We start from the raw sequence: 9125 nt of genomic DNA, 5'->3' as shown, positions 1-9125 counted from the left end.
GATGGTAGAACACGATAAAATAAGTAACTGGGGGTGCCCACCCCAAAATATGCTTTAGGGAATCACAAGCAAATGGATCATCCTCTCCAAGGTGCCAATGGATCCTGCTGAGCCCTGAGCTTCTTGTGGACACGGGACAGTCAAGTGTATCAAAGCAAGGCAACAGTCGCCAATATATAAATATAATAAGTACGGTAACTGAAGGTGTCCACCCCAAAAATATGCTTTGGGACAGCACTAGCCACACACTTAAGCAAATGGGAGAGTGTCCTCTACTACAAGATGCCAATGGACTGTTCAGGACAGAGCTTCCTATGGCTGCATAGCATGGACAAGGGCACCTAGGCACACCAACAATAGCTAAAGTATATGGGGGGGGGGAATAAATAACTGGCAGTACCCATCACAAAATATGCTTTGGGCAAGCACAACTCATATACAAAAGCAAACAGGAAACTCTCCTCTAAGAGACACCTGTGGGTCCTGCTCAGCCCAGAGCTTTCCATGGGCACATCATGGCAGAGTTAAGGATGTTGAAGCAAACCAGCAATCACCGATATACGTTTAAAAAAAAACACGAAACTCTGGGTGTCCACCCCAAAATATGCTTTGAGACAGCATACACTCCAGAAATGGGAGAGTGCCTTCTAGCCCAGAGTTTAGTGTGAGCACATACTACAAACAAGGGCATCTGTGCACACCAATTATAGCCAGAATATGTACCCCAAAAAAGGAACTGATGGTGCCCACCCCATAATATGCTTTGGGCAAGTGCAAATATATCCAAACAAACTGAAGATGGCATATGGATGCCACCCAGCCCAGAGCTTTCTGCGGGCATATCACCATTTGCCTTCTGATACTACCTTCCTCTCTTCAGCCAAATATTCCAGTTCACAACATCCTTCCCTGCCCCATCTTTCCCTAATTATACTGCATTATAACATTTCATGTGTGCTTTTAGAACTGGTAGCTTGCCTACTTAGCTTTAAACTCATAAAATTAGCCTATTGTTAGCATGCTATTTATTAAAGTTTATGTCAATTAACATTTGTTCAGATATAAGTATGTGAACTCCCTCGTCTTCATATGATAAAATGTACTTCTGATTTATCTTTGTTCTAGTTACCCCAGACTTTTCGGAAACAAATGGTTATGTTCAAGTCTCAATGTATTAAGTCTCAAGTCTTGTTCAAGTCTCAAGGGTATAAATGCATACCAGAAATATTTCCGCAACATCTTCAAGGAAACCTCAAAATTCCAAAATATTACAGTGGTGTTAAGTGGTGGTCAAGGAGAAGGGCTATGGAAAATTAGTTTCCATAGTTGCTATTTAAGTTGATGTCCAGGCATGACACAATGATTGCTGTTTCTGTACAGTGATGGACACTTTGCCAAGAGAAGACCCAAAGGAACCCAAAAAATACTGCTACCAAATGTAGAGAGAGAACTTAGCTATTGTGGCTAGTATCCATTGTTAGCCTTTTCCTCCATGAAATTGTATACTCTTCTTTTTAAACCACTTTTAAAATTGTCTCAACATAAACAACCAGTCCTACCATCTCTTTAAAAGACCTGATTAACTTTGATGTTGTGAGATGGTGTGATGAAGCTCAATTTATAATGTAAGGTCTCTCTTGAGATTTTTCTTTGGAATTGTCCCCAAAACAACACTGGGTTGGCATTGATCAGGTTATTTCTCCTTGGAAACTGAACAAGATAGACAGTGAAATCCCAAGTTAACTCCATATTTGACCATCACCATTTATGGTGTGGTGTTTTAGAGCTTGACTTTATGCCCACCCTTACATTTTATCTGACTTTTTTCTGCTATTCTGCTTGTAATACTCACTAACCAGGGCCTCCTGTCATACAGTTAAGCTAGTTTCCAGGGAGACAAAGCAGAGGGGATTTTGATCTTTTGCACACTTATTCAGTTTTCTAGGTGTTTTCCTTAGACACGTACCAGTGCACGATTTCCCATGAGATTAAATTAAAAGCAAATGTTAAAAACTGTACATGCCTGGTGAGGATGGCAGTAAAGCATAGATGAACCAACATTCGCAAACGTTTCTTATTCTGTGTGTATTCCAGTCCTTTAATGACAATTTCATAAAACTAATCTTTCTCTTTAGACAGCTTGGGTCACATATATAGCAGATCCCAGCAGGAGCTCCTGAAAAACTAGCTGCTTAGCATCCTGTTCTGCTATAGGCCATTTTCCCAGCAAGGCATAAGACAGAACTGAAGTCAAGTGTTGTGGTTGCTAAGCAATCCCCAGGTGGTTAGGGATTAACAGCTCCCTTCTCTCTTTGTAACCCACCTGTAGTACAATCTCTGTGCTTCAGTCCGCCTGCATGAAACACTTTCCAGTGTTTAACAGATGAAAATGGCCATAATGTCTCTGTACCAACTTCATCAAATCCGATGCTGAAGAAGCCAAGTTTTTACACTTAAAAGTAATCCATGATGATAAAAAAAAAACCTACATGTTTACAGCTCCTTATTTTGCTTAAAGTTGCTCAACTGGAGTTTTATGGAGTCTGGATTGTTTTGACAGGGAGGCATGTGATAGCAAAATGTTAGTTTCTAGGAGTGCATGACTGTAGACCTTCATACACAAGGCCAACCCAAAACATTTGGCAAAGTATCGAAATAGTACTCCATAGGGCACAATGCACCTAGAAATTCTCTTGTGCACATTCCATTAGATCTTGTGCAGCTCCAGTTCACTGCAGTGGAGCTTACACAAGAGAGCCTTCTGGTAAATCATAGAATCAGAATTATAGAGTTGGGAGGGACCACGAGGGACACCTAGTCCAAACCAGGGTCCATGATTCAGATCTGACTGTCTCCCACTCTGCCATTCTTAGCAATGCTCCAAAATCTGTCAGCCTAAGCAATTATCTCACCTTGCCTCATTGTAAATAAATCATTAGGCAGAGAAATGTCACTCTAAGAGCTCTACAGTCACTTGCAGATGCTGCTGGTGTGCTTTCAAATTATACCTGAAAGTTTGAGGACTAGGAACATGGTGTTTTTTTTAAAAAAATTGAAAGCTAGGATTATTATCAATTCTGTTTCAGAGCCACAATTTAACACTTAATGTGCACAGAATTTTAAAAGACAAAGTGAGCTTGAGTCTGCGAAAGCTCACACCATAATGTATGTCTTTGTCTTAAAAGGCACAACACAAAAAGGCAAGTGCAATATGGAAAACAAGCAAAGAAAGATACCAGTTCTTAAAGTTACCTTTAAAAATGAGCAGCTGCAACAGAAATAGTTCTGTTGGGCAGGGAGGACTGAGCTGGTCTTTCAGTAAAATTGATGGGGTGGCTGCTTCTCAACTCTGCCTCTGCTGCAGCCCGATCCAAGGACTGTTTCTAGAAGACAGTTGAGGGAGGAAGGGGCCTAACGGAGCTGGTCTGTCAGCCAAACTGATAGCACAGCTCTGCTTCCCACCTCCCCAGTATTGCAACCTGATGGAATGGCACCTGGCTTTATGGCCTAGTCAAGTGTTTTTCTCTCCACATGAGGAAGCGGTAAGCTGCTGAGCTCACCCTACCCCCATGCTCTCCACGCATTGAGGGAAGTTCTGCAACTCACAGCCACAGTCTAGGGGCTACTCTCAGCTGGGCTTGCGCTGAATACCACCCACTAACTCTGCTGTAGATCTGGTAGGATTTGAGAGGTGGCTTTTGCAACAGGATTTTTAAAATATGGAATCAAAGTTTATAACTGGATATCATTGGGTATCACAATAAGAAACTTTACACGGTGGTGTTTAGACAAGAGGTTTTGGTTTGAATTTTTTGTTCCAGACCTCTATTAGTACATTATAATTAATTGCTGGTTTGTTGTTGTTTAGTTGTTCAGTCGTGTCCAACTCTTCATGGCCCCATGGACCAGAGCACGCCAGGCATTCCTGTCTTCCACTGCCTCCCACAGTTTCATCAAACTCATGTTAGTAGCTTCAAGAACACTATCCAACCATCTCGTCCTCTGTAGTCCCCTTCTCCTTGTGCCCTCAATCTTTCCCAACATCAGGGTCTTTTCCAGGGAGTCTTCTCTTCTCATGAGGTGGCCAAAGTATTGGAGCCTCAGCTTCAGGATCTGTCCATGGGACTCTCAAGAGTCTCCTCCAGCACCATAATTCAAAAGCATCAATTCTTCTTTATGGTTCAGCTCTCACTTAAAAAAAATTGCTGGTTAGGGATTATTTAAAACACACACACATTTGGTTTAGCAAGTGGGGGATGCGGGTGGCGCTGTGGTCTAAACCACTGAGCCTCTTGGACTTGCCAATCAGAAGGTCGGCAGTTTAATCCCTGCGATGGGGTGAGCTCCTGTTGCTCTGTCCCAGCTCCTGCCAACCTAGCAGTTTGAAAGCACGCCAAAAATGCAAGTAGATAAATAGGTACCACTCCGGCGGGAAGGTAAACAGTGTTTCTGTGCGCTGCTCTGGTTTCACCAGAAGCAGCTTAGTCATGCTGGCCACATGATCCAGAAAAACTGTCTGTGGTCAAATGCCGGCTCCCTCGGCCTGTAAAGCAAGATGAGCGCCGCAACCCCAGAGTCGTCTGCAACTGGACTTAACTGTCGGGGTCCTTTACCATTTTTAAAGTTGCTAAAACTAAGTTATTCATTATTTTTATTTATTTATTACATTTTTATCCTGTCTGGGACTCAAGATGGTATAGATAGGGACTAGAATTCAATGTCATGTCCTTTGAACATCCTGTCAACACAAGCATTGTGACTGACTGACTGACACAAGCATTGCAGCAGTCCGGAAGAATTGAGCCCCCTCTCTTCCCCCCTCATGCTGTTCTGGGGGGTCCTCCCGACATCCTCCAAGCCAATTTCAGTGGGGTGCACAGGGGGAGGGGGGCCCTGAATGAGATCAATGAGACTTACTCCAGGTATATAAGAGTACAGACTAAGTCAATTCCAGACTATCAAATCTTTTTCTTGTGTTTTGAATAAGGCAGTATTACCTATGGTTATGTGTTCAATTGGGAAGACTCCTCGTCTGGCTTATCATAGAAGAACCAGCTTCGTCACCCAATATAGGGGTGCAGATTTATTTTTAAGGCCAGCATAGATTATTATTTTTTTAAAAAAAGAAACATCCCCAACTCCCATAGGACATTTCCCCATGACATATGAATATGAAAGCAGCATGCTAGGGAAGAGGTGCCAGAAGAATGTTTTGATACAACTTGTCTATCCATTATAATTAATTGGCTGGCAGGCAGCAGCAAGTACAGGCTGGGGATGTGTTAGGATATAAAAGAAGCAGCATTATTACAGCCCACGATATGAATTCCACAGTACTGTGGCATCTTTGTTGGCAAGGCACAACAAATTCTCACATTGTGTCAGTCGGGGCAGGTGGGGGGGGGAGCCAATGTGTAAGATGAAATTGTGAATAACATTCTAACAAAATATAACGTTTCCTTGTTAATAATGTATTGGCTAATTCTAGTTTAACCTTTTAAGATAATGAACCTACTTTGGATTCTTATTTGAGCTGACAAATAGAATCAATTGAAGTGAAACGATAGTCTATTTTGTTCTTCAAAATAAATGAAACAGTGTGAAAATAACAGGAAATTGCACTGAGACCTGAGATTACCTATGCAAGGGAAACATAGCCTTCAGGGAACCACATACCACGATTTGTGTGGCCACCCCACACACTCTCAGCTGTGTGAGGGGGCAGTATTACCCAGCATAATATTTTGGGTGTCCTCCCACTTTTTTTGCTGTTGCTGCCCAAATTAGTAGAGGGCCAGGAAAATTGTTTGAGGACATCATACTCAGCCCCTGAACTGGTAGCTCTGACCTATGCAACAGATTTATCTTGATCAATGTTATGTACTGAGTTGAATAGGATCCAAACTGCAGCAGTCTGATTGGTCCTAGAACAATAGGATTCAGAATGCAGCAGTCTGATTGGTCCTAGAACAATGCAGCAGTATGATTGGTTGGCAGGAACCACCCAATCATGCTCCAGATAGAAGTGAATCCACAACCTGATTGGCTTACAGTAGAATTCCGGAATTAGCCAATCATGTGCAGCCCATTGTGTAAATAATGTATATAAAGCAGATACTTTGAGGGGACATTCATTCATTCCTCCTCACCACTATGAGCTGAATAAAGAGCATGAAATCACTTTGCGACTCTGAGTATATTTCACTGGCGACGAAGGTGGGATCCCGCTGAGCTGACTGCCACACACAGCACTGCAGCACCGCCACCTGCCGCACCGCTGCCTTGCACCGTGTATCCAGGCTTCAGCTCCGGGACACAAGGAACTCAGAATGGCAACCGACAGCAGCTTCTCGCCGTTCAACCCAGCATCTGGAGACTGGGAAGCGTACGCCTCCCGTTTCACCTTCCTCCTAGAAGCCAAAGGGGTCACCGATGAAGAAGACGCCAAGAAGAGGGCAATATTCTTCAGCGTCTGTGGAGAGGAGATGTTTGAAATCGCCCGGGCTCTCCTTGCGCCTGAGGACGTTGCTACTGTTCCATACAAAACAATAATGGAACAGCTGAAGGGGCACTTTTCACCGCAGCCCTCAGTGGTGGCTCGTCGAAATGCCTTCTACGCAAAGCGGCAAGCCCCTGGGAAAACCATAACTGGGTTTGTGACCTCTCTCCACCAAGCCGCCCGGTTCTGCAACTTCTCAGAGCTGGAGAACATGCTTCGTGACCGCCTCGTCGGTGGCCTGAAGGATGAGAAGCTGCAACGACGCCTCCACACTAAGAAGGACCTAACGTTCTAGGTCGCTCTGGAGGAGGCCCTGGCAACGGAAGCTGCCGAGAGGTCGACGCAAGAGGCACGGCCGAGCCAGCCGTCCCAACCGAGGATCTACTATGAAGACCTCACCGACGACTCAGGATCCAACAGGGAGGAGGTGCACCGAGTACAGCAGCGCACTCAAGCAGCCCACATACCACAGCTGCCTCGACGAGAAGGAGGGAACTGCGCAAGCTGTGGAGAAAGTCACGAGAGGAGGACCTGCCGTTTCCGCAACGCAGAGTGCAGGGAGTGCAGAAAATTGGGACACATCGCCTGGGTGTGTCGAGCTTGGCCCACCCGACGCCAGGCATCAGATGACCAATCCAAGAGCCCCAGGTCCCGGGGCCCAACGCAGCAAGGCAACTCGACGGAGCTCACGGACTTCCAGGTATACCAGTTGCCCCACCCCAACGTAGAGAAAATTTATGTAGAGGTACAGATAGAGGGGGCCCCATGCCGCATGGAGCTGGACACGGGTTCAACTCTATCCATAATCTCGGCAAGGACCTTAAGGAAACTGTGTCCTACTGGGGGTCCCAAACTCAGGCCGGCCCCATTCACCCTCCGGGACTTCCAGAAAGGTAAGGTCCCCACAATGGGGGTGGGGACCTTCAGGGTGCAATACCGAGGGCGGACGCGGCAACTGGACTTGCTTGTGGTCAAGGGCCCCTACATTAGCTTACTGGGATTGGCATGGTTTGGACCACTGGGGCTAGCCGTCACCGGGGTGAACCACACGAGCTTACAAGTGGACGTGGACGCCATATGCAAGGAATTTCCAGGGGTTTTCGATGGGAAATTGGGACAGTATACGGGGGCCCCCCATTGCTCTACAGCTTGACCCCGCAGTACGACCGGTCAGGCTCAAGGCCCGCTGGGTCCCATTCGCTCTGAAACCCCGTATAGACGAGGAATTGGACCGATTCGTGGAGCAAGGAGTGCTGGAGCCGGTGCCAGTGCCCCCTGGGAAACCCCAATCGTCACACCCGTCAAGCCTAATGGTTCGGTCCGCATCTGCGCAGACTACAAATGTACCATAAACAAGGCCCTCACGGCCCATGCATACCCAGTGCCAGTGGTCAGCCATGTCCTTGCCACCCTGGCTGGGTCGAAAATTTTTGGCAAGCTGGACTTGGCCCAAGCATATCAACAGCTGCCAGTAGATGAGGCCACAGCAGAGGCACAGACAATTGTGACGCACAGAGGAGCGTTCAGGGTAAAGCGGCTGCAATTCGGTGTCAGCGTGGCACCAGGCATATTCCAGAATCTAATAGACTCTCTCCTTAAAGGGATTCCTGGTGTCACCCCCTTCTTCGATGATGTGTTGATTGCCGGGCCCACACCAGAGGAGTTTGAGGACCGCCTCCGCACCGTTCTGCACCGTTTCCAGACGGCGGGTCTCAAGGTGAAGCGGGAAAAATGTCTACTAGGAGTGCCTCAGGTGGACTTTCTGGGATTTATGGTGGACGCAGAAGGGGTCCACCCGACTGGGGACAAGGTACGGGCCATTTGTGATGCCCCAGCGCCCAAGAACAAGACTGAACTTCAGGCCTTCTTGGGACTATTGAACTTTTACCATTCCTTCCTTCCCCACAAGGCGGCGATAGCGGAGCCCCTACACAGACTCCTGGACAAGTGGGGCCAGCGCCAGGAGGCCGCATTCCAGGCAGTCAAGGACTTGCTTGTCTCAAACTCGGTCTTGGCACACTTCGACGAGAGGCTGCCGGTGGTGCTAGCATGCGACGCCTCACCCTATGGCATTGGCGCTGTCCTGGGACACCAACTCCCGGATGGAAGAGAGGTAGTGGTGGCATACTTTTCCCAGACACTCAACGCAACCGAGCGGAACTACTCGCAAATCGACAAGGAGGGTCTGGCAATCGTGAAGGGAGTAAAAAAATTCCATGATTTCTTGTACGGGCGGCCCAAGATTTCTAAAGATCTGTGCATGCCAACAGAGTAAGTGTTGTCTGAGAATAGTGCTGTGTGGGAGGCAGGCACACCAAAGGCAGGTAGATGTCATTCATACATAAGTGCTGGGGGTGAACATTCAGGACTAACTCAAGAAATGTTGCTGCTTCAGGTGGAACAGTAAATGTTCTCCGCCATCACCACCAGACAAGGTTCATAATACCCAAGGTTGGCTAAGCTATTTTAAGGGCTACACAACCTCCTGATTTGTACAGCACTTCCTTATGCATAAGGTCTTCTTTGCAAATCTAAATGGAGAATTTACAAGTGAACTTTAAAGGGGAACATTTCTCCAGGCTTATTCCTCATCTTTGTAATTTCAGATTAGACAGGACACATGCTT

Source organism: Podarcis raffonei, chromosome 4 (assembly GCF_027172205.1).
Source record: "Podarcis raffonei isolate rPodRaf1 chromosome 4, rPodRaf1.pri, whole genome shotgun sequence".
In the NCBI taxonomy this organism is placed as follows: Eukaryota; Metazoa; Chordata; class Lepidosauria; order Squamata; family Lacertidae; genus Podarcis; species Podarcis raffonei.
This window is presented reverse-complemented; position numbering follows the sequence as displayed.